Source organism: Mustela lutreola, chromosome 12, assembly GCF_030435805.1.
Source record: "Mustela lutreola isolate mMusLut2 chromosome 12, mMusLut2.pri, whole genome shotgun sequence".
Classification (NCBI taxonomy): domain Eukaryota; kingdom Metazoa; phylum Chordata; class Mammalia; order Carnivora; family Mustelidae; genus Mustela; species Mustela lutreola.
In genome coordinates this window covers 43,580,037-43,605,173 of record NC_081301.1, presented here as the reverse complement: position 1 = coordinate 43,605,173, position 25,137 = coordinate 43,580,037, and the positions used below count along the sequence as shown (strand labels likewise).

General features: G+C 38.8%; 1 long non-coding RNA gene and 1 pseudogene across 1 annotated transcript in view; one reads left to right on the top strand and one right to left on the bottom strand.

The window, feature by feature from the left end:
* The window catches only part of LOC131812615 (uncharacterized), a 322,153-nt gene that overhangs the window by 103,103 nt on the left and 193,913 nt on the right, over positions 1-25,137 (bottom strand). The window contains exon 3 of the long non-coding RNA XR_009346419.1: positions 14,966-15,132. This is a non-coding gene — a long non-coding RNA (uncharacterized LOC131812615). The remainder of the gene's footprint in view (positions 1-14,965; positions 15,133-25,137) is intronic.
* LOC131813381 (U6 spliceosomal RNA) lies at positions 23,974-24,070 on the top strand (annotated as a pseudogene).

The following is a 25,137-nucleotide window of genomic DNA, read 5'->3' as shown; positions in this document are numbered from 1 at the left end:
CTTTCAGACAAAAGTCCTTTGAACTTGAAAATCAACATTCTTCCTCTTAAGAAGGATAAATGAAGTATTCACTTCTCCATGCTAGTTCTCATCTGGTATCATTTCCACATCTTTTACCATCCTAGTCACCCATCTATAAATTTACCCCCCAGTTGTTAAAAACCTCTTAAAACATGGTTCTTATACTGTGACCAAGTAATAGTATATCAGGAATATTAATTCAGAGTGTAAAGCAGAGTAGCTCAATAAAAGGAGATCTATAACTGTAATATACAATATATGATGTTTTAATAGATACAAAAAGTATTTCCCATTTGATATATACAGAGGAAAAAAAATAATTCATCTTTATAGGTTGAAGAACATCTTTTTCTGAAGTAAAACAAATTCAATAGTAAAATATTATTTACATTATTAAAAATATACTTTTTATTGAATAAAGAATACATACCCCGTAATTCACTGTTAAAGTAAATAATTTTAGGGGTGCCTAGGTTACTCAGTTGGTTTAAGCATGTGACACATGATTTTGGCTCAGGTCATGATCTCAGGATCCTGAGATGAAGCCTCCAGTCAGGCTCTGCCCTGGGGGTGGAGCTTGCTTAAGATTCTCTCTCTCCCACTGCCCCTACCCCCTGCTCATATGCATGCATGGGCTCTCTCTTTCTCTCTCTCTCAAATAAATAAATAATAAAGTGAATAATTTTTAACCAAGGACAAAATAAGTATGTTATTATTGTGTAGTGCTATTTGGAGGATTCTGGGAAATTCAGTAGAGATGAAAACTAGTATTATCACATTAAGCATTAGAAAGTTAAATTATAGTTTAAATTATACTGAGGCACCTGAGTGGCTCAGTTGGTTGAGCGTCCAAATCTTGGTTTCAGCTCAGGCCATGATCTCAGGGTCCTGAGATCGAGCCCTGGTTGGGCTCCCCTACTCAGCCTAGAGTCTGCTTGGTTTTGCTCTCCTGCCCGTCCCTGCAACAAGCACATGTGCACATGCGTGCACGTGCACAGGCTTTCTCTCTCAAAATAAATAAGTAAAGTCCTTAAAAAAATAATTGTAATATACCTAAAAATGATTTTAAAACTGTTAAAATTTTTGAAATAACAAAAAAATAAGTACATGGACGTAAGATGATTACACCACAAAACTATACTTAGTACATTTGTACAGCCAGAAATCAAACAAAATGAAAAAAATATGTTTCACTCAGAATAGCTTAAAAAAACAGAGAGAGAGAGAGATAAGGAAAGAAATAACTAAAGCGATATGTATAACCCAGCTGAAGAAAAAGGCAAAATAAAGATTAAGATAGAGAGACAGATGGAGGGGGTGGGGAAGGGAGGTGAGGGGAGAAACATGTCTATAAGTATATTCCAGAAAAGGAAGCCTAAATGTTGGAAACATGTCTAGTCTAGCTAATTTATAGAGTTAATGGAATCCAATTAAAATTTCATCAGAATCTTTTTCTTTCTGTGTGAAACTTAGCCAAAAGATTCTAGAATTTATTTTGAAAAATAGCAATTGAAAATACCAAGGAATATACTAAAATAATACTGAAAATGTGTATGGAAAGGCATACCATAGCAGACAATAGAAAGTGTTACACAAAAATAATAATTAAGACTCCATGTTTCTACTGACCAAATAGATGTATGGTTGAATGGATCAGAGGGGAGAGATCAGAAATTGGCCCAAACAGATATAAGAACTTTATTACAATTATACTTTAAAAACAATAGAAAATAATTATTTTAAATGTGGAATGGAGACTATTGGTTAGCAATATGAAAGTGAACAAATTGGATCATATCTTTCAATGAAAAGCAAAATCATCTCCATATGGAGTAAAAATTTAAATATAAAAAAATCAAACCATCATAAAATTAGCATCCTATAATGTGCTATGATTTATCAGATCTCAGGAGAGATGATAATTTTCTTCACATTATGACAGAAGAAATTGCAAAAGAAATAGCTGGAGATTCAAAAAAAAAAAAAAGGTACACGCAAGAAGATGCCTTGGCAACATTAACTGTGGAAATAAATTACTGAAAATAAAATGTGGGGGCACCTGGGTGGCTCAGAGGGCTAAGCCTCTACCTTCAGCTCAGTTCATGATCTCAGGGTCCTGGGATGGAGCCCCACATCGGGCTCTCTGCTCAGCGGGGAGCCTGCTTCCTCCTCTCTCTCTGCCTGCCTGCTTGTGATCTCTCTCTCTCTCTGTCAAATAAATAAATAAAATCTTTTTTAAAAAAAGAAAAGAAAAGAAAATGTATGTGTGTGTGAGAACGAGGTATTATTAAGTAAACTGTTATATTTCAATGTGTTAGCACTGTGTGCAGGTATTTGTAAATGATGATCATTAAGGGTAGGAGAAATTACAGAGAATGTTTATGATATAACGTTAAACAAAATATGACAAATTGCACAGCTTTTGAAAACCTTGCATACTTACTGTAAATTCAAGAGGCAATACTTTAAATCATCGGATTAATAAGGTCTTTGGGTTTGTCCTAGGAATTAGACAAATGGTTTACCCTTTCTGTATCCTAATGTCTCATTAACAAAATAGGGTTACTTCCTGTCCTTCTGAAGACTCCATGAGATAACATAATGAAAGTGATTTGGCTCATCATCATTGATCAACAAATCTGGTATAATTAGGGAAGATTAAGTATTTATCTTTCAAAAATTTCCTTAAAGTTGTAAAACTACTACTTTTACACTACCTCAGAAAATGGTAGGTGATAACCACAGCTATCCAAATATCATCAAAGCAAATTAAAGCTGGGTGATCATAAATTCCTCACTCTGTACCAGGCATTCTACTCACAATGCTTCAAATTTCCTAGCAATCAACCTAATTAAAAGCAGTTACAAAAATTCACAACGTTGGGACGCCTGGGTGGCTCAGTTGGTTAAGTAGCTGCCTTCAGCTCAGGTCATGAACCCGGCGTCCTGGGATCGAGTCCCACATCGGGCTCCTTGCTCCGCGGGGAGCCTGCTTCTCCCTCTGACTCTGCCTGCCACTCTGTCTGCCTGTGCTCACTCTCGCTCTCTTTCTCTCTCTCTCTCTCTCTGACAAAATAAATAAATAAAAAAAAAATCACAATGTTGGTAGGTTTGAGCAAAGGATTAAAACTTCCCCTACCTGTGTGAGGGTCTGATCTTTGATTCACTGCCTAGTTGTTCCCTTGGAAATGAATAAAGATGCTAAGTGTCACCTACGTTATTAGACAACAGTGGTTAGGACAAATAACAACATCCAAGAGAGATCGAATCGAATCTGGGAGAACGATAAATCCCTGGTGTGATGCCAAACTTTGGGCTTCTCTGAACGTGGTGACTCTAGTCTGTCGCCTGTGGGGACTCTGGAAGCTAAACATATGGAGATGTCACAAGAGATCCCGGTGCCTGTCAGGCATGAGGCTTTTAAGCCAAGGCAGCTGTCCAATGTGGATTCCATTGCTTGTAAGTGAGTGGATCACGGCAGCTGTGTAGACTGCTGCAAGGACTCTGGCTATGGCTTTGTCCTATACCCTCTGATCAGACTGATGTTGGGAGGAGGGGGAGCCTAGGAGGGTCTGCTGACTCTGAACGCCTCCTTCATTCTAAGTCAATCCCTGGTGGGTGTTGCAGCAAAAAACAAAAAGAGAGAGAGAGAGAGAATCACATCTATTTTTGAATTGAGATACAGTGTTTTCTATAAGTTAAAAAAAAAAGTGTCAAGTGTTAACTTTATAGATAACTCCACATTTTGAAGACCAAAATAATTTACAGAGATGGGACAGCAGGAGCAAAATTAAGAAAGCTCTTGGGGGAAATGCTTGTGGAGAATCTCCAGAAGCAGGTTATTGAAAACTTTGATAGGCTTCTGGGACATTCCATCTATCCACCATCTGAATCCCTGAGGGCATCACAGAGGACTAGGAAGCAGGAGCACTCTGGGAAGCTTTGTGGAGCACAAAGAGCTACTCCTGGTGGCTTTCTTAGAACAGCTTCAGGCAGGCTGTGCTCCTGCTTTATGCACTTTTATACAAAAGGCTAGCATACATGAGTCCAATTTCTCTCAAGAGAAAGCAGGGCTGAGACTCAGTGGGTGGCTGAAGTAAAAAAACTGTGTGTGGTTTTCTTTGGCACATGAATAATTAATACGTAATAATCATGACAATAATTCCTACTCTTGTTACACAGATCCCTCACCTCTCAGCTACCCCTAGAGGAGAGAGCATTTGACCTGGGACATTACATAAGGATGCGGTATCAATAATTTAATTTGCAAGAGAACAGGGACATTCAGGACAAGGTTACCCAGGTAGAAACAGCCTGAAGAGACTCATGGGTGGTGTGTGGAGGGTAGTGGGAGACAAGACTAGAAAAATCCTGAGCAAAAGAAGTTAAGCAGTAGAGGGCTAGCAAAAGCTCTCCAGTGAAGGAACAGCATAGTCAGAACCAGAACTTACCACCTGCTCTGAAAACAATGTGAATGGATGGAGAGGAAAGAAGGGAAATTGAGGCAGCCTGTTATCCAGTCGGTATAAAGCTGTTTCATAGACCTTGGATGGAGCGTGCTGTATATGCAAAATAGCGTTAGGATTATCAGTCAGGTTTCCCCCAATCTTTCCCTTGAATCCAACCGAGACCCATGAGACTTGGAATCGAATTGCTTGAGTTTGAAATCTGTCCTCGGCATTTCCAAGCTGTGTACCCTTGAGCAAATTCTTTAAGCTCCCTGAGCCTTGGTGAGCACATTTAAGTGCCACACACAGCAGTACACCTACCTCATGCGGTTGGAAGGACATAGTGAGTTAACACAGGGAAAGGCCCAATAGAATGTCTGACATCTAGTAAGTATTAGTAAGTGTTTGATAAATAGGAGCTATTGTTAAAGGAGAGGCGAATGCCACGTACGTTCAGTTTTCCTCATTTTGGCCCATCTTCATAGATAATCACCATCTTGGCCTCTATGGGTCATATTAGCCACCTCTTCCATATTTCTGTCTTCCTATGGCTTATGTCATGTACTAGAGATCCCCCCCCCCATTAGTGCCAAATCATTAATCATTTGGGCACAAACTTCCCACCAGATATAAGTCCCAGTTGTCTGTATTCTATTACTCTATCTTATCCACACATGAAAAAATGACCACAAAATTCTTTTCAAATGTTCTGCAAATTAAAAACAGAGATTTGATTTGATTTGATTTGATTTTTAGATATCAGAAAATGAAATCAATTTTTGTGGCATGACTTGTTCTAATGATCCCTCAATGATGTCTGGAGATCATTGCTTTTTCTTTTTAAATCTTCCCAAATCTCTTAATACTCTGCGAAATTTAATAAAGTCAGTGAAAATCCACCACTCTATACTTCCACTATCCATATTCCTCAGAGCAGAGCTACATTGATATTCTTTAAAATACTCTTGCTCAGGGGACACCTGGGTGGCTCACTCGGTTGAGTGGCTGCCTTGAGTTCAGGTCATGATCCCGGGGTTCTGGGATCGAGTCCCACATTGGGCTCCTTTCTCAGCAGGAGCCTGCTTCTCTCTCTGTCTGTGCCTGCTTCTCTTCCTACTTGTGATATCTCTTTCTCTCTCTCTCTTTGGCAAATAAATAAATCTTAAAAAGAAATAATAAAACACTTTTACTTAGACATCTGTAGTAAGTGTTTCTATATTGAATAAAGAGGCAGCTGTGGAAACATTGAAGGGATTAGATCTAACAGATCATTAAAACAGGTGTGCTAAGAGGGTTCATTCCAGCAGGACTGGAACTGGCCTGAGTTTGCTCAAGACATGAAATGAAGTCTTTAAGAATATCATTTTGGAGCAAATCTGGGGGGCAGTCTGTTAGCATTGCTTATTAATGCTTATTAATGAGCACAAGACTGATGGTTTGCACGCAGTTTTGGTGGGACTCCTTGAGGACTGTCACATTAATAATAACATACCCACTTACCCAGCATGGGTGTAAGAGCCCCACTGAGACTCCATCCTGGGCTTTCTGGTATGGCCCTGCAGTGGGAGAACAGAAGAGGACTCCTGGCTTCTCTAAACCTTTTCCTGTAGAGCAGCCTCTGACTCCAATGAATATACTTACTGCTGTTCTGATACAATATGCTATTGCTATCGTGTGTCCTCTTCCGACAAGAAACTGTAGATTCGGATGTATTATCCTGTGGGGTCTTATGAGTTTGCCATTTGCACAACAGGCAAAATAAACTATGCATGATTTGTTAGTTACAGATTTCTATATAGTTAATAGGCTCCTAAAGTAATTCCATTTCTATTTATTTCTATACATGGGCTAATCAGTTATGACATATACCTATTAAAACCAAGCATCACCCAAGATAAAATAAGAGACAAAATACTAATCAGCCCTCATCTAGATGGCAGCCCATCACAACGGTGAATTTGGAAGCAAGTGATCTCACTTACAGGATATCTGTAGGGCTCAGTCCGTAGAGAATGTGCTCTTGATCTTAGAGTTCTAAGTTTGAGCTCTACATTGGATGTAGAGCCTACTTAAAACAAAACAAAACAAAAGGCAAAGAAAGAATGATCAAAGTCATTGTCTAAGAGGAATTCCTTACAGGGAGAGTGGTTCATAGAGAGAGAAGAGGGTTATGAAGACACAATGCTCCAACATTCATAAAAGGATGGCATATACCAAATTAGGTTCAAGTTCTAGAACCATTATCCATACATTTTATATGGCCCCAGGTGAAATTATGTACATTTCTGAGAATTTGTGATACAAGCTAGGGAAAAGAGCTGACGTATTTTGTTCAACCTCCAAGTAAACGTTCCGTTAGCAATTTCAGTTCCAATATTAGGAATTTTTTTTAAATATTTTATTTATTTATTTGAGAGAGACCGAGAACATGAGCAGGAGAGGAGCAAAGGGAGAGGGAAATGCAGACTCCCCACTGAGCAGGGAGACCAATGTGAGGCTCAATCTTAGGATCCGGGGACCATGACCTGAGCTTTATTTATTTATTTGTTTGTTTGTTTGTTTATTTTTCATTTTAGAAAGACCAAGAGTGTGTGTGAGTAGAAGGGCAGAGGGAGAAGCAAAGAATGTCAAGCAGGCTCGGCACTGAGCTGGGGAGCCTGATGCAGGGCTCGATCTCACGACCCCAAGACCACAACCCGAGCTGAAATCAAGAGCCAAGAACTTAACTGACTAAGCCACCCAGGCACCCCATGAACCTTACTTTACTTTCTTCATGGCACTTACTACTACTTAGAAATTATCTCAAGTACAGGCTTTACTAATTTACTGTGTTTTCCCACTAAAATGGAAGCTCTTTGACAACAGAGAATGTTAATATCATGGTTATGTATCCCTAGGGCCAAGAATAAAGTTTAACACATTATAGATGATTAAAAAAAAAAAGTAAAAATAAAACCACTTCATTTATTAAGGGCTCATTATACTCTAGACATACTCTAGACATGTTATACGTATTTTGCATATCATACGTGTGTGTGTGGGTGTGGGTGTGGGTGTCTTTATACCATTAAGTATGTGCCACACCCACATGAAGTAGCTACCACCTCAAACCTCTTTTCACAGATGAGAAAAACAAGGCACAGAAGGTTTAAGTAAGGTCACACAGCTAATAAAAGGCCAAGTCATGAGCTCAGGTAGTCTGGTTCCAGAATTCACACTCTTAGAAACTTCAACAAAGAGAACAGCTAAATATCCAGATCATCTTTAAAAACCACTTCTTAATCCTTGTTAAATAGTTCAGTGCTTTATTTTCTTAAGTTATTAGAAATTCAAGTATCAAAACCGAACTTCTACCAAGAAAAGCAATCTCCTTTCCAAAAGAAAGCAGATCAAGAATCCTTCATAACTTCGGATGCTTCAAGTAACGCCAATGTCACCTCTCAGAGGAATTTATTTGCGTCATACAAACAGAAGCAGGTGGCCTGGTGCAGGTGTTGTCATGTTTGTGGAGCTCTAATGAGGATGGGAAAGTTTACTGGGAAAGAGAATAACAAAAATGAGGTGTTTCTTTCCTTCCATCTCGAGCTTATCTAAGGCGGAAAAAAAAAAAGCTACTTTACAGTAATACAGGTGACAGAAGTAGACAATAAACTGTTCCTTCTAAGTTAAAAAGAAAACTTTGCATAATTACAAGAGCCCTTATTGGTAGAGGAAAGCAGAGATGGGCAATGCGAATCATAAGATATAAAATCATAAGATGCTAATTCTAGAGAGAGAGAACCAGAACATCCCCCAAAGACTTGGATTTGTTTCTTACCTTATTAAAAGGTTCACCTCACACAGAGAATGCCATGTCTTTGTAATCTGTTTTTCCAGTTTAGTTCTAATTTAAGTTTAAAATATAGGGGCGCCTGGGTGGCTTAGTGGGTTAAAGCCTCTGCCTTCAGCTCAGGTCATGATCCCAGGACCCAGGGATTGAGTCCCACATCGGGCTCTCTGCTCCGCAGGGAGCCTGCTTCCTCTTCTCTCTCTCTGCCTGCCTCTCTGCCTACTTGTGATCTCTGTCTGTCAAATAAATAAAAAAAATCTTAAAAAAATAAAATATTACTTTTTACAAGAAAAAAAAAACAACCAAAAAACAAAAAACTACCCATCGTCCTTAAATACCCTACAGTGTAGGTCATTCCAGGCCTATAACTAATTTTCTGCTTCTCAAATTCTTACACTAAAAGGAAAATTTCTATGGAGTTGAGAAAAGAAACGAAGCATATCCAAATAACAAAAAAAGAATTTTAAAAACAAAGTAAAAAGGATCTACCCACTTTTAATGGCTTTTCCTTTTATATTTTTTTCCCCTGTGTAATAAGAATGAAGTTATTTGTCATCAATGTCTTGGAAAAAGAAAGGAGAGGATACTCCAAATAGACATGACTCTGTGAGTTTATGTTTTGAGATCCTTGTACTGCTTGAAAATGAAAATGAAAAATAAAATACTTAAAATTTAAGGTCCCTCAAAAAAGATGTATAGTACATTGCATCAGAAATAGAATAGAAATGCTAAGCAGGGGTGAAGCCAACAGCCTGCTGGGCTCAAGGTCTGTAAGCTGACAGAAGTAAGTAGACATTTGATTCCCAAATTGCTGCAAAGTAACAGGGAAAAACAGAATCACTGATTTCACTGAGGGCTAAAGAAGGCTCACTTCATAAAGGCCTGATAGACATTCCCAGTGGTTCTAGGATTAAAGACGGTTGAAAACTATTGTGTTAAAACTCACTCACACATACATACACACACACACACACACACACACACACACACACACACCAACAGATATAGAGTAACAAAACCAAACTGCTTTTGGGTCTAGTGGCTAAGACCAACATCAAAACAGAATAGGAAGCTGAACCATCACTATGAGAATGGGGAACTGAAAAACTAGGTGGATGTAAATAGCCACCTGCAAGATAAGGGAAGGATACATAGTTGGAGCAGAAAAAAAATTTTAAAAGAAAAGAATAAAAAAAGCATGTAGAAACACAGCACCAAACTTAACAATAAGAGAGATAAATTCAGCCCCAGTAAAACAGAAATAACAGAGAAATCTCAGAAAAAAATTTACAAATTATGATTAAGGTCTTCAAATAAATCAAAAAAAGAATATATACAAATTATAAAAATTATAAACTGAAAACAGAGAGATGGTAATCAAGAATAAACAGATATAAATATTAGACCATTAGAAAACTCACTATTAGTATATTTTGAAAACTTAATGAAGGAAATAAATTCTAGGTATTTATCCTACACATCAAATATAGTAGTATCACTTCAAGGTACACTGTGAAGTTTAAACTGCACACTGTAAATTCTTTTCTTAATATTTTATTCATTTATTTATTTGACAGAGAGAGATAAAAAGAGTGAGCACAGTAGCAGGGGAGAGTAGAAGGGGGAGAAGCAGGCTGCCTGCTGAGCAGAGGGAAGTGGGAGAGGGAGAAGCAGGGGAAGTGGGAAAGGGAGAAGCAGGCTTCCTGCTGAGCAGAGAGCCTGATGCAGGGCTCCATCCCAGGACCCTGAGATTGTGACCTGAGCTGAAGGCAGACACAACCAACTGAGCCACCCAGGCGACCCTGTATACTGTAAATTCTAAAGCAACTTTTAAAATAATAAATCTAATGAGCCCACAAAAAAATAAAATGATAAATAATATTCAATTAATTCAAAATAAAGCAGTGAAAGAGAAAAAAGGGAAATTTAAAATAGGTGAGACAAAGAGAAAACAAACAGCCAATTGGTAGAGTTAAACTCAGCCATTTAAATATTTACATTAAATGTAAATGGTCTAAACAACCCAAGTAAGACAAAGAGCATCAGATTGCAGAAAAAAAGCAAGATTAAAGGCGCCTGGGTGGCTCAGTCCTTAAGGGTCTGCCTTTGGCTCAGGTCATGATCCCAGGGTCCTGGGATCAAGTCCCACATCAGGATCCTTCCTCAGCAGGAAGCCTGTTTCTCCCTCTCCCACTTCCCCTGCTTGTGTTCCTTCTCCCACTGTGTCTCTCTCTGTCAAATAAATTAATAAAATCTTTTTTAAAAAAGCAAGATTAAATGCCAATACTAAGAAACTCAGAATAATTAGACTCTAATTAAACTATAGAAGAAGCCATTCAAATTAGAATACATAATACATGATAACATTTATATGAAAGTCTAAAAAGTAAGCTGAATCTATGGTGAGAACAGATCAATAGTTGCCTAGGGAGAAAGCAGTAAGGTCCAGGAGGGAAGGATTACCCAGGGGCACAAGAAAATTCAGGGAAATAATAGATATGTTCATTTTCTTATTTGAGGTAATAGTTTCAGGGATCTATTCATATGTCAAACTATAAACTTTAAATAAATGCAATTTATTTTATATGTATTTTACTTCATTAAAACTCTTAATAAATGAAAGAATGAATAAATAATAGCTAGATAGTTGGGTAGATAGGTAGATAGATGGATAATACACTGGCAGTGCAATATTACTGTCAGGTAAAACAAAGGCAAAATGCATTAACAGAGATCTAGAGTAGTACGACAAAAAAATAAGATAGAAACTCACAAACTAAACATATAGTCATAGACTGATATGCACCTAAGAACATATTTCTAAATATTTAAAGCACAAACTGAATTACTAGAAGAAATTATTAAATTCACAAATATACTGGGACAATTTTAAATTCATACCAGAAACTAATAGATCAATTATTAATTAATCTAAAATTTTATTTAGAACACATTTATAAAAATAGATCAGATAATAAATCATACATAGAAAAACTCAACCAAAACAAAAATATCACTGATGTTTTCTAATTCTAAATGTTTCTTCATAAAAACATTTGTTTAGGAAAGATATATTAACTTTTAGATATTGAAAAATACAAATTGTGTTGGGAAAATTGGACAGCCACATGCAGAAGAATGAAGCCAGACCATTTCCTTACACCACATACAAAAATAGACTCAAAATATACGAAAGACCTCAATAGAGGCAGCAAGCTCTTCAACCTCAGCTACAGCAACTTCTTCGTAGAAACATCGCCAAAGGCAAGGGAAGGAAGCAAGGGCAAAAATCAACTATTGGGACTTCATCAAGATCAAAAGCTTTTGCACAGCAAAGGAAACAAGTCAACAAAACCAAAAGACAATTGACAGTATGAGAGAAGATATTTGCAAACGACATATCAGATAAAGGGCTAGTATCCAAAATCTATAAAGAACTTATCAAACTCAACACCCAAAGAACAAAGAATCCAGTCAAGAAATGGGCAGTAGACATGAACAGACATTTCTGCAAATAAGACATCCAGATGGCCAACAGACACATGAAAAAGTGCTCAACATCACTTAGTATCAGGGAAATACAATTCAAACCACAGTGAGATACCACCTCACACCAGAATGGCTAAAAATCACCAAGTCAGGAAACAACAGGTATTGGTGAGGATGCAGAGAAAAGGGAACACTCCTATACTGTTGGTAGGAATGTAAGCTGGTGCAGCCACTCTGGAAAACAGGGTAAAGGTTCCTCAAAAAGTTGAAAATAGAGCTACCCTATGACCCAGCAATCAAACTACTGAGTATTTACCCTAAAGATACAAATGCAGTGATCCAAAGGGGCACATGTACCCCAACGTTTATAGCAGCAATGTCCACAATAGCCAAACTATGGAAAGAACCTAGATGTCCATGAAGAGATGAATGGACAAAGAAGAGGTGGTATATATATATATATACAATGGAATACTATGCAGCCATCAAAAAATGAAATCTTGCCATTTGCAACAATGTAGATGGAACTACAGGGTATTATGTTAAGAGAAATAAGTCAATCAGAGAAAGACAATTATTATATGATCTCACTGATATGAGGAATTTGAGAAACAAGACAGAGGATCACAGGGGAACATAAAACAAGACAAAACAAGAGAGTGAGACAAAGCATAAGAGACTTTTAATCTCAGGAAACAAACTGAGGGTTACTAGAGGGGAGGAGGTGGGAGGGATGGGGCAGCTGGGCAATGGACATTGGGGAAGGTATGTGCTATGGTGAGTGCTATGAATTGTGATCAATCACAGACATGTACCCCTGAAACAAATAATATATTATATGTTAATTTTAAAAAATTACAAAGCCTGTCAGTAGATCAGCAGTTGCTAATGTTAAGCCTCATAGCAATAGCTGTCAGTGTGCTTTGTGTTTGTTTGTTTACATTATAGATATGTACATATATATTTGCAGAAAGATTTGTCAAGAGAGGAAAATCACCTATAATGATCCACTCCAGTATAATTTAAGCTCTGAAGTCTTCATGTTCAAATTTTCTTTAAAATAAATATGGTTTCCAATTTAAAGAAATAGTCTAATTCATCAGTTAAAGGTAAATTACAAGGAAAAAATTTTTAAATATTCTGAAATTAGTTTAAAAAAAGAAAGCCTCTCCTTGAAAATTCTACAAGGCAGCCAAAGAAATTCTTGGAGAAAATATGTAGCTCTAAATGTATTCCTTTTAAAAAGATAGTGCCAGTAAATCAATTTAACATTTAAATCAACTACCAAGAAAAGAAATTAAAAGCTAATCTAGTAATTTTAGAAAAAAAGAAATTAGAAAAACAAAAGCAAAAATTCAAGAAAATAACCTTTTTTTTTTTTAATTTCTTTCTTGATCAAGACCCATAGAATGTGCAAATCTCTGGGAAGGTTGATCAATGGTTTAAAAAAAAAAAGGGTAAAAATATAGTAGGGTCTTAAAAAGAGCCATAAGTTAGAGAAGCCTGGCTGGTTCAGTCAGTAGAATATGCAATTCAGTCTCAAGGCTGTAAATTCAAGCCTCTTGAAGTTTTCAAGATAAAAATCTTAGGAGAATCTGGGTGGCTCAATGGGTTAAAGCCTCTACCTTCTGCTCGGGTCATGATCCCAGTGTCCTGGGATAGAGCTCCACTTCAGGCTTTCTGTTTAGCAGGAAGCCTGCTTCCTCTTCTCTCTCTCTCTCTGCCTGCTTCTCTGTCTACTTGTGATCTCTGTCAAATAAATAAATAAATTTTTTTAAAAAATCTTAAAGAAAAAGGGGGTCATAAATTATTTAATAACTTTTAAAAGATATTTAATAACAGTATTACTAGAAAAACTTTAGATCAAGAAAATTAAAAACTTGATAATTTTCAATAAAAATATAGATTATACAAATGAAAATATTTTAAAACCTGATTTTTAAAAATCACAAAAAATAAAGTATAAGTAAAAAATATCTTTTAGGGCGCCTGGGTGGCTCAGTGGGTTGAGCTGCTGCCTTCGGCTCAGGTCATGATCTCAGGGTCCTGGGATCGAGTCCCGCATCGGGCTCTCTGCTCAGCAGGGAGCCTGCTTCCTCCTCTCTCTCTCTCTGCCTGCCTCTCTGCCTACTTGTGATTTCTCTCTGTCAAATAAATAAATAAAATCTTTAAAATATATATATATATCTTTTAACAAAAAGCCAATAGGCCTAAAATAGTTTCTCAGGATAGGTCATCTTTATTCCAAAAAGTCAATTCCAAAAAAATGGAAAAACAAGAATCACAACATGAACACAAAGAAGGAAAACTAGTCATTTCAGTAAATGAAAAAAAAAAAAAAAAAAAAACTGCTGACATAAATAATAAGTTAGGCCTGAAATGAAATGTCCTTAAATTTACAAGTGGTCTCAATCAAACAGAACAAAGAGTAACTACATATTAAATGATGAGAATATATACTTTAACCCACGAACAGTAAGATAAGCAAGGATGTTTGTTTACGATCAGTAGTCAACATAAATTAAAATTCCTAAACAACAAAAAAAAGGAAGAAAAGATAAAAATTGAGGGAAGAAAAAGAGAAAACAGAGTTATTATTTGCAGGCAAAAAATAAAATAAAAAAAAAAAAAACCAACAACAACTATATACTTAAAAAAATCCAAGAAACTGGTACTGGGATCGAGTCCCCCATCGGGCTCTCTGCTCAGCGGAGAGCCTGCTTCCCTTCCTCTCTCTCTGCCTGCCTCTCTGCCCACTTGTGATCTCTCTCTGTCAAATAAATAAATAAAATCTTAAAAAAAAAAATCCAAGAAACTTTATAGAAACTACTAGAAATTATTCTATAAAATTGCTAAGTATACCATCAATACAAAAATACTGTGTTGTATATTCCCAATTACCAATTTTTTAAATCAAATAAATGTTTTAAGATAAAATATAACTCTCAAAAATTAAAAAAAGAAAGAAAAAATTACTTTTTATAGGAGAAAGGTGAATAAGTATAGGGATCAAGCCAGGATCATAAACATCTCGTTAACAGAAGTGACAGAAAGAGCAAAAGCAAGGGAAGGAAGAAAGTTATCAAAAAGAAAACGAAAATGGAAAGAGTCCCAACACTGAAGAAAGTTTCCAGAGTAAGACCACTGATTTATCTCACACAATGCTTGAAAGACTCACAAGAAAACACAAGTCCTAGGATGCCTGGGTGGCTCAGTGGGTTAAGCCTCTGCCTTCAGCTCCGGTCGTGATCTCAGGGTCCTGGAATCGAGTCCTGCATTGGGCTCTCTGCTCGGCAGGGCGCCTGCTTCCTCCTCTCTGCCTCTCTGCCTACTTGTGATCTCTCTCTGTCAAATTAAAAAAAAAAAAAAACTTTAAAAAAGAAAACACAACTCCTTAGTATTACAGAAATCAGAGATTATGAGAAACTTTGTAAGCTTCTGCGGGAGTGCAGAGGCTCAATTTCACATGTAAAAAATCAAGAATCATAATATGAGGCTCAGGCTTGTTAACAATAACAAAATGAAATCTTAAAGACAGTATATGGATACCTTACACATTCCAAAGTAAAGATATTTCTGATTCAGTGATGAGGTTAGCCACTGGAGGATGTATTCAAACAAAATATGGTAGTCAATCAAAGATCATTGTAGATATTCCAAGTAGAAATGCTTTCATAGGGACACCTGGGTGGCTTAGTCTGTTAAGCATCTGCCTTTGGCTCAGGTCATGATCCCAGGGACCTGGGATCAAGTCCCACATTGGCCTCCTTGCTCAGTGGAGAGCTTGCTTTTCTCTCTGCCTCCTCTGCCTGCCACTCTGCCTGCTTGTGCTCTCTCTCTCTCTGACAAATAAATAAAATTTTAAAAATAAAAAAAAAAGGAGGAAAGGTTTTAATAAAGGGAATTAGAAAATTACACAAGCAATGGATAGGGTGCCTACGTGGCTCAGTCGGCTAAGCTTCTGACTTTTGATTTTGGCTCTGGATATGATCTCAGGGTCATGAGATGGAGCCCCACTGCAGGGGGTGGGTCCCCACTCAGTGGGGAGTCTGCTTGAGATTCTCTCTCTCCCTCTGTCTTTACCCTTCCAGCTCCCACCCCTGCTCTCTCACATGCATGCTTCTCTTTCTCTAAAATAAATAAATAAAACTTTTTTAAAAGGAAAATTACATATCTGATAGAAATGCTTGGGAACTGGGTTCAGAGAAAGTGTTGAATTCCATCTCAGTTGCTTGCAGACCCCAGGGTAATTCTCAAGAGCTTCCCACTTCTACCTACAGTCTGCACGGAACTGCCATCAGAGAATTATGTCTTCTATTTTGCCTTTCAAAATTTCCTGAGAATACTCTCTTTGGTAGAGTCTACCCCAAAATTATGAGAAAAAGCTTTCTGGAAAATGGAGTTTCAAGTTCCTGCCATGCAATGCAGGGGAAAATATTAAAAAGGATGACAGTGACATTTCCCATATGAAAGAGACTCTGTCACAGGAAGAGGAAGACATGGAACTGAGACAGGCCAGTGGGAGAGAAGGGAGGGGGATTCCCAGATTCCCACAGAGAGAGTATCTAGGGGACAGCCAAACAGCAGGTCCACTACAGATCAAAGGAAGAGGGCCAAGAAATGTAGCAATGATATCACTGAGAGAAAAAAAAAAAAGAAAACTCAATGGCTCAACTATAAGCAATATTTACATAATTCTCATGTCAGCTAAAAACTAGCATTCAATTTTGTGTCACTGAAATCATAAATAATTCACATGTCCAGAAACATGGATACTGAAAATTTTCAGTATGTTCAGAAAACGAAATATTATAGAGCAACTAGTGAATAAACTAGACGTGTGTACTGACATGGTTAAGTCTCACTAACGTGAGATGGATCATGCAAATAACAAGTTGAAGTACGTTACTTTTGATGAAAATACTTAAAACAATATCATCCACTATTTGTGGTTGCCTATATCTTATTACAAAGTAAAATATAGGGACTGGATAGTCACAAAATTTATGATGGCAGTTGAAGAGAAGGAAACACGGATGAAAAGAGAAAGGTAATATTTCCTAGTACAATGGGAATACAGGGGAATTTTCATGTGGTTACTTATTTTTTTTAATTATTTGAAAAAAAACGTATTACCTATAATGCCCTCATCTTGGGTAGTGAGTACATGATGTCTGTCGCAGTGTCCTTTAAATAGTTCTGTTTATCTTCTCGATTGAAAACAAGGATTTCAAAAAGCAATTTACCTATCCTGCTCCTTGATAACCACAGAAGTCATATCTCTAGGAGATAATTCAGGAGGAATGTGGTCCATCATGTTGTGATCAAGCAATTTAGATCAGTTCTTTCTATTTCAGACTTTCTGAACTACAGACTCATAAGGAAGTGCAGTAAACACCACTATTGCCTATTAATAGCTCAGCCTCCTACAGGCACATCCTCCCATTAAGAACACTTTCCTCTGCCAGCATCCAAACAAGGTAATGACGATAATAACAAACATTTCTAGACAATTTGCCAGGCACTTGCAGAGCTAACTTTTACTGGGTGTTTAATGCGTCAGGAAGTGTTAGGTGCTTTCACAACCATTGTCTAATATGACCTCCTCAGAGCCCCTATAGCAGGACATAATAAAAGAAAGGCAAGCTTTAGAACAGGTGAATCAGAGTCCGAAACTTTGCTCCATCCCCTACACTCCTTGGGACCTTGGAGCTACGAAATTATCTCTGATCCAGTTTTCTCATATATAAAACAAAGAGAATTTGCCTGCCTTTCAGGTAAAGGTCAAATGAAATAGCATCTAAGAGGAGCCTAGCATGGTACCTAAGTAGGACCTCCGTGAATGTTACCTCCCCATTTTATAGACGAAGAGACCAAAGTTCTGAGGGTTTCAGTGATGTGACCTTGACCACACAAAAATAACAGAATCAAGGAGGCACAGCAATTAAGAGTATGGACTGTAGAGCAGGCTATCTGGGGTTCAAATCCCAGCTCTGCCACCTATCAGCTGAGTAACTGTAGGCAGGTTGTTTAATGTCTCTGCGCGTTAGTTTCCCCCTTATGTAAAATGAGAATTATTAGGGTAACTATGTCCTAGGAATGTTATGAAGATTTTATAATCAAGTATTTGAAACAACCTGACATATAAGAAGCACCGTGTAATTTCATTAATAATTGGTAACAAATAAGTCACACACTCGCTATACGGAAAATTCATACTCCACGACAGGACATGTGGAGTTGCTCTTTGCACTGCCCTCTGGCTGCCTCAGCCAGCAGGGGCGGTCATATGTGGACACTCCGGTTTGGGGGGCTGGGGTGCATCTCTTACCAAGTGTTAGGAGAAGAGTGGTGCCTAAAAGAAAGAGGCATAAAGGTAAAGCATCAGCAGCATCTTTAATTCTTACCTTCCTATGGGTAATGCTCTTTTCAGCTCTTTGTGTTTTTTTTAGAAGTTTCAACTAAGCCAATCAACAAGTACAGAGGAGCTAAATCTTAAGATTTCACTACAATCCTAAGCTCAGAGGCTTGCCTCGGAATATGGACAAGTCTCTGTTCCTCCATGACACCTCCTTTTCCCTTTTACCAGCAGCAGTGAGGACTTGCTAGCACCGAGTCCCCATTACCCTCTTCCTGAAGGGCATGCATAACTCACTTAATTGCTTCACACTACAGTACACTGCTATTTAGAACCAGTCTGTTTCTTTCCGTTGTAACAGCATGGAAATAAATAAGCAATTTTCATACATTAGGAAACATAAGCATGCCAGCGTCTAATTCATACTTATGTGATTAATAAACCAGAGCACTTAGATGAAACACAGCGCACCACACAAACACTATCCCATTAGAGCAGCCGTTGGAGTGTGAGATATTACCCACAGTGGTCTCACGGCTGGTCCCAGTAAACAGCCCCAATATGGAAACTCAGGGAACTTTCCTATCCTAGAGTGGATACTCTCCTTTAGGTTGAAAAATGAAAGGCGAGAAATGGAGAGCCAACTTTCCTGCTTTTGTAAGTGGGATTGGCTCTGCGTAAGCTAGGAGCCGTTTGCATGATTCTGAGCAAATCTATTTTCTGTGCCTTGTTTATTAATGGACAGAAAAGCCAGCCTGAAAATGAAATTGATTTTATTCACTTAGGATTTTATACTCCATTGCACAACCACAACCCAGCAAATTCTTCATTAAGAGAGATAATTACTTTAATGAAGATTAAATATAATTTAAAATTCACATTTATCTTTATCTACCTAAAGCAGGTCAGAATTAACCTAAAATGGTTAGGGAAGTAGGAAGGAATGGGTTTCTCCAAAAAGTCTCCATCTGCTTATATAAAGGTGAGTCTGGTCTGACAGTCATCCCTGCCTTTCTTCCTCTTTCTCTTCTTCTTCTCGTTTCATCCATTAGTGTCTCCCGCATCAAGCCCAAATCAGACCTTCTGCTTTCTAATAATCTTAATGTGGGGATGTTTGGCAGAGGCAGCAGGATAGCAGCAATTAATATTCTGGGATGTTCAATGATCTATGAAAAGCTATATCTATGATGGGCATATGGGGGGAAAACACTAAGATCAGAGAAGTAGCAGGTTGATTTTAGAAATGTTCTCCCTCCTCGCAGCAGAGTGTTTCCATTCCACCGGCCAATGAGAGGAAGCCAAGAATGATTCTGAATTGATCGGTATCACTCATCGTTTCATGTGGTGTTAGAATTGCTCCTCATTAATGGCATTTGAGCATTATTGTGGAAAGAGCTTAGGAGACTTTAAAAAAAAAAAAAAAGGAGTTTAACTTCTTCACTTCTCTGAGTCTGGGACTCCTCATTTGTAAGACGGGACTAATACTGCCCACCTTGAGCTCAAAAGATTTAGAGCACCTGGCGTTAGGGATTAATCCTAACTGTAATATACTGCCTGTTGTGTCATAAGTTTTCTTCTAAAACCTCCAAAACACAGTACCAATGACCCAGTAATCCCTAGGTGACAGCAACACTTGGTTCTGCAGAAGTGACCAGTGAGTTTTGCCCCAGGCTGTTGCTGTTCCTGACCTAAGCGGTGGCACAGACTAAAGGAGGGGAACAGGGAAGCACAGACCCCAGCACAGCACAGTTAGGCAAAGCCCTGAGTGTGTATCATCGTTCATTCTCCAGGGAGGAAAATGAAGTCTAGTTTAGTGGGAAGATACAACAGGCTTCCAGAGGCAGTATTTCAAATGATGGTTCTCATTTACTGAATACCGATGGGACATGACACATTACATACATTATCTTATTTAATGAGTGTAACTATATAGTTTATCATCCGAATCAGGACACTTTCAGAGTCAAAGGGAATATTGTAAATACTTACATCTAGACAGCAAGTGTAAACCTGGATGGTCCTGGGCAAGCCAATTGTGTGGCTGCCCCATGTTTAATCGACGTAATCACTCTATGACATAGAAAACATTCCCCATTTCGCAGAAGGACACCGATACAGAGTGGTTAAAAGTAAAGACCCGAGCACATTCAAACTACCAAGGGGCAGACCCACGGTCAAAACCCCAGCCTGTAAAATGCCAGAGCTCCTTCCCTTGAACAGGCTCCCCCTCCTTGAAACCCTGGCATCACAATATCAGCTGCCAAATAACAGCATTAATTTTGTTTTGAAACCCTGCCTTTATTGAGTGAATACCATGTTTCAAGTTCTAGGTCATGGCTTCCAAATGCTATCAAAAAAAGAGGGCAAAAATGGGTGATGAGAAAGCAAAATGACGCCATGAAAGGCAGTCTTATCCTAATGAGCGTCCAGTTCTTTCTGAGACACAACAGCCTGAATACCAGTGGCCTGAGCTAAGGCTTATTCAAGCATGGAGAAGGACTGTCAGCGGGGCGGACGTCAATAAGCCTCCTTCTCCATGGGCCGCTCTATATTCTCGTGCACCCAATGAATTCCTTGATCTAGATCAACTTGCTGCTGATATTTAGTGATCTGCGATCACAAATAAATTTGACTTATTCCTAGAACATGCCAGGAGCTATTCTCCACACCCCACCCCCGAAAAAGAACTGAATAGATATAAAAATGTAGAGAGATGCTCAGCATTCAGGTCTCTCTATAATGTTTCTCTAGGTGAAAATGATGGGCACCACGTGCCCATCCTTTGGCACCCCCTTCCAGTCACTGTCTGAGCTTCTCTTGTCTCTTAAACACCAGAAGGGTGGCCAGTCGGGCCTAGTTCAGAAGCTAACTGCATTGGCAGAGATAATAGAATTTCTCTTTTAGCGGAGAAACAATAGCTCAAACTAGTCATAGGTGCCAAGCATCCTTAGTCACGATCCCTAATGAAAGACCATCCTCAGAGACCAAGTATGTTCCTGACCCCAGGAGGGGGTGACCAGGTATTTTGTTGATTCTGTGAAAGCTCCCAGCTTGGGACACAATAAGAATCCTAAATCAGAATTCGATTCCATTTCTCTGAGCGTGTGTGACCTTAGCAAAACAGCCAAACACTCTGAGCTGCAGATTTCCCAACAAGAAAACATTGCTTCTCAAATGTTAGTGGGTTGAACAATTACCTGTAGGGCTTGTCAAGCTCAAGGAAATATAACTCAATCGCTATTTGGTTAAAACCCATTCCAGGGGCCCTCCCTTGGAGATTCTGATATATTAGGTCTGGTGTAGAGGCTGAGAATTTGCATGTCTCGTAAGTTTTCAAGTCATGATGATGATGATGATGTCCACAGACCACAGTCTGAATAGTAATAAGTTGTATCAGTAATGCCAAGCTCACGGTTCATGTGAAAATAGGAAGAGATGTGCTGATCTTCAGCAGAGCTGCTGACTCACAATGCCTTTCCATCAGCATGCATATGGCGAAGAGAAGATGAACAAAAGTCCAAGAGTATGAGTAGGAATAAAACTTGGGGACACTTAATCATTCCAGACATGCCAGGTACAGGATTTAATTATATCCCAATCCCCACTGTTACAATCCATTCTATGCAGCAATACAAATGGGGTGAACTGACCCTAAGGACACTTCTCTGGGTTTTGTTTTGTTTTTTAGACACAGAACACATCTTTTTGGTCACAAATTCCATTCGCCCCTTTAGGCTCCGCTGCATCTCCATGGCGTCCAAACCCTATCTCCAATCATCTTAACTACTACTTAAAAAATAAAACATAAATCTTCCCACGAGAACAGCTCTCAAGCAATAGGTAAAGTGATATTTACTTCGCTGAAAACAGGATTCCCCTGTTAGACCAACTGTCAACACCGCGATCAGCCAGAGTCCTTCAGTCTGTCCTTGTCGAATGCAGCATGGTAATCAGGGAACGCGCTCCCTCCTCCTCCTCCCTCCCCTCCCTCCTTTCTGGCTTTCTCTCCTCACATTATTTAATCTCTCCGCTGCAGCTTCTTGGGATTAGCTACAGCATCTATTAATAGTTTTACTTCTGTTTACAGTTCCAAGGGGAGAAAAATGGCTCATTCCTTCTCTCCAATCTTGAAGATACGTCTTATTGCAGCAGGAGGAAGACGCACGGGCCCCGTGAATAACCTATTTCCACAATCATTCCACTGTAAAGATGTTAATGTGCTTCTATGCCGAATGGATCCATTTAATAGGCAGAACAAGTTGGATATAAACTCTTTAATTGCTTTCAGCACACCGATTATCTTCCTGTGTCACCTATTGTATAATGCAAAAATGTTAACAAAAGCACTTACTGAAGACATTATTGGGAATTAAAAAACAAAGAACCATCAGTTGTCACTAAATATGCCTTTCATGTTCCCAAATGAAATGCATTTGCGCACTCAAGAAATAGGATAGAAATGTGCAGGCCTGCCATTGTCAGATGCAAACATCTTCATTAGATTTTGATCCAGCTGCTGCAAGATCTATAAAAAGAGCTATCAAAGCCTGCAACTCATTATTGGTTATTTCAGGAAAACTTCAAAAAACCCATCCCCAAACCTGCACGGATCTTTTCTGACAACTTCCCTGGGCTGGGCAGTTGGTTTGCAAGGAGCCGCGTCAGGAGCTGCGTCAAAAACCTCTGCCCAGCTGGCCGGCCGCCCGTGATGCCTGAATGCGAGAAGCCACAGCCGCAGAGCCCACCTGTGTTCCGGGGCACTTAGGCTGTAAGTCTCTGCCTATCACCTCCCAGATCTCCTGTTCCAACCAAACGTTATCTCCTTAAAAGCATATAAGTGAAAGTAGCCAAACTCGGGTCTTTATAGACCAAAACGGAAAGATTAATATATGCAATGTCTCCTAACATCCTTTCTTGGTTGCAATAAATCTTCTGATGCATATTGGCAGTCAGCTCATTTCTAGCATGTTATTTTCTGCAGAGGCTATTTTAAAAGAGGAAAAAGACTTGTAAGGGGAGTCAGCAGGGAAGGGAAAGAAGAAAGGAAAGGAAAAAGAGAACAAGTCGGGGTTCTGGGGATTGGCTATAGAGAAGGTTAAAGGACGTAATGCATAAAGTGTCAAAATTACCCGCAATCCTTCCTTTGAATTCTGCTGAAACAGAAGGGACCCTACAAAGACTAAAGAGTGTTCATATTAATCACAGTTCCTGGATCTTGACTTGGGGACCTCTTCAGTCAGGCCCAGGTCTCCGGAGGCTTCTGATGGACACCAAACAACTCACAGAGAACAACTGTCAGAGCTGTCACTGTCACTTAGAAAGGGCTCTTTCCCCTCTTGGTCTATATGTCTTTCTATTCATGACAAAGAGAAATGCAAATTGTGATCACTCTTATTCAACCTTGGTAAACAAGGAGGGAGGAATACTCCAGACCCCTAAAGCAATCTGCTTGAAAGATTTTTGACTTTGGGGCACCTGGCTGGCTCAGTCAGTAGAGCATGTGACTTTTTATCAGGGTCCTGAGTTCAAGTCCCACACTGGGTGTAGAGCCTACTTTAAAAAAAAAAAAAAATCAAAGATTTTTGGTTCTGTTTTTAATTTACCCACCAAATTGTCTGTTTTATGGTCAAAAGTAAATTGAAATGCTCAAGATATTGATGTGATTTCATATCCATTATTTGAATTAGGTACAAGAGCTCACTGGGGCATCAGTTTATTATATTATATTATTATTAAAGCTATTACCCAAATCTTAATGCTCTGGAGGCCCACAATATGTTTTTTTCTTGCATATACCATTCTTACTCCTTCCAAACATGACCTTTTCTATGCTCTCTTCAGCAGCACATATACTAAAATTGGAAATAATATACAGAGAAGATTAGCGTGGCCCTTGTGCAAATCCATGAAACATTCCATACTTTTTCAACTAAACAAATAATAAGGTTTATTAATCTTTTTAGAAGGCATTTGAATTTTTTTTTTTTTTTTAAGTAGGCTCCATGTCCAGTGTGGAGCCCAGCGCAGGGCTTGATCTCACACAGTAAGATCAAGACCTGAGCCAAGACCAAGAGTCGGACACTTAATCAGCTGAGCCACCCAGGAGCCTGAATTTTTTTTTTAAGTATTTTTTCTTAGATTTTATTTATTTATTTGACACAGAGAGACAGCCAGAGAGGGAACACAAGCAGGGGGAGTGGGAAAGGGAGAAGCTGCAGAGCAGGGAGCCTGATGTGGGACTCAGTCCCAGGACCCTGGGATCATGACCGGAGCCGAAGGCAGACACTTAACAACAGAGCCACCCAGGCGCCCTAAGAAAGTATTTTAAAAATAACTTGTTCTGCGGTGCTTTAGCAATTGTCGTCCCTCCTGCTGACTGCCTTAGTCAATGGAGTCACGCTGATAAGAATGGCAGAGATGGAGGTCCATGCTTCCTCCCACCAGAGTGGATTTTGAGTTGGGAACCCACTGCAGCTGGACAATCTTTCTAAAATGTGAACCCGATCATGAGGCTCCCCTGTGTAACACCATTCAGTGATTTCCTACTGCCCTTCAGATAAAATCACATCCCTGCTGTGTGGCTCCAGGCAAGTTATTAAACCTCATTGTGGCTCAATTTCCTCTTGTATAAAATGGTGATAATAATCGTGAAGAAAATATATGTAAGGCACTTAGCACAAAGTTAATAAATGCTCACTATTATTATTATTATTGATATTATCTCACCGACCATGTTCCTTTTCAGTTTCCCCTTCACCCTGACAGCCATTCTCAACAATGAGTTCCTCAACTCCCATGGGCTTTCTTGCCTTTATGCCTTGACCTGCGGTTCTCTTTCTGTTTGCAACACCCTTTTTCTCCTCCTGGCCTTTGGCCAGTTTTATTGCTAATAATTTACAAGCTGTCAGCTTAAATGCATATTATCAAGATGGCCTTCCCTGACCGTAAGGTCAGGTTTGCTTACCCCAATATATGCATGCAATGCACACTTC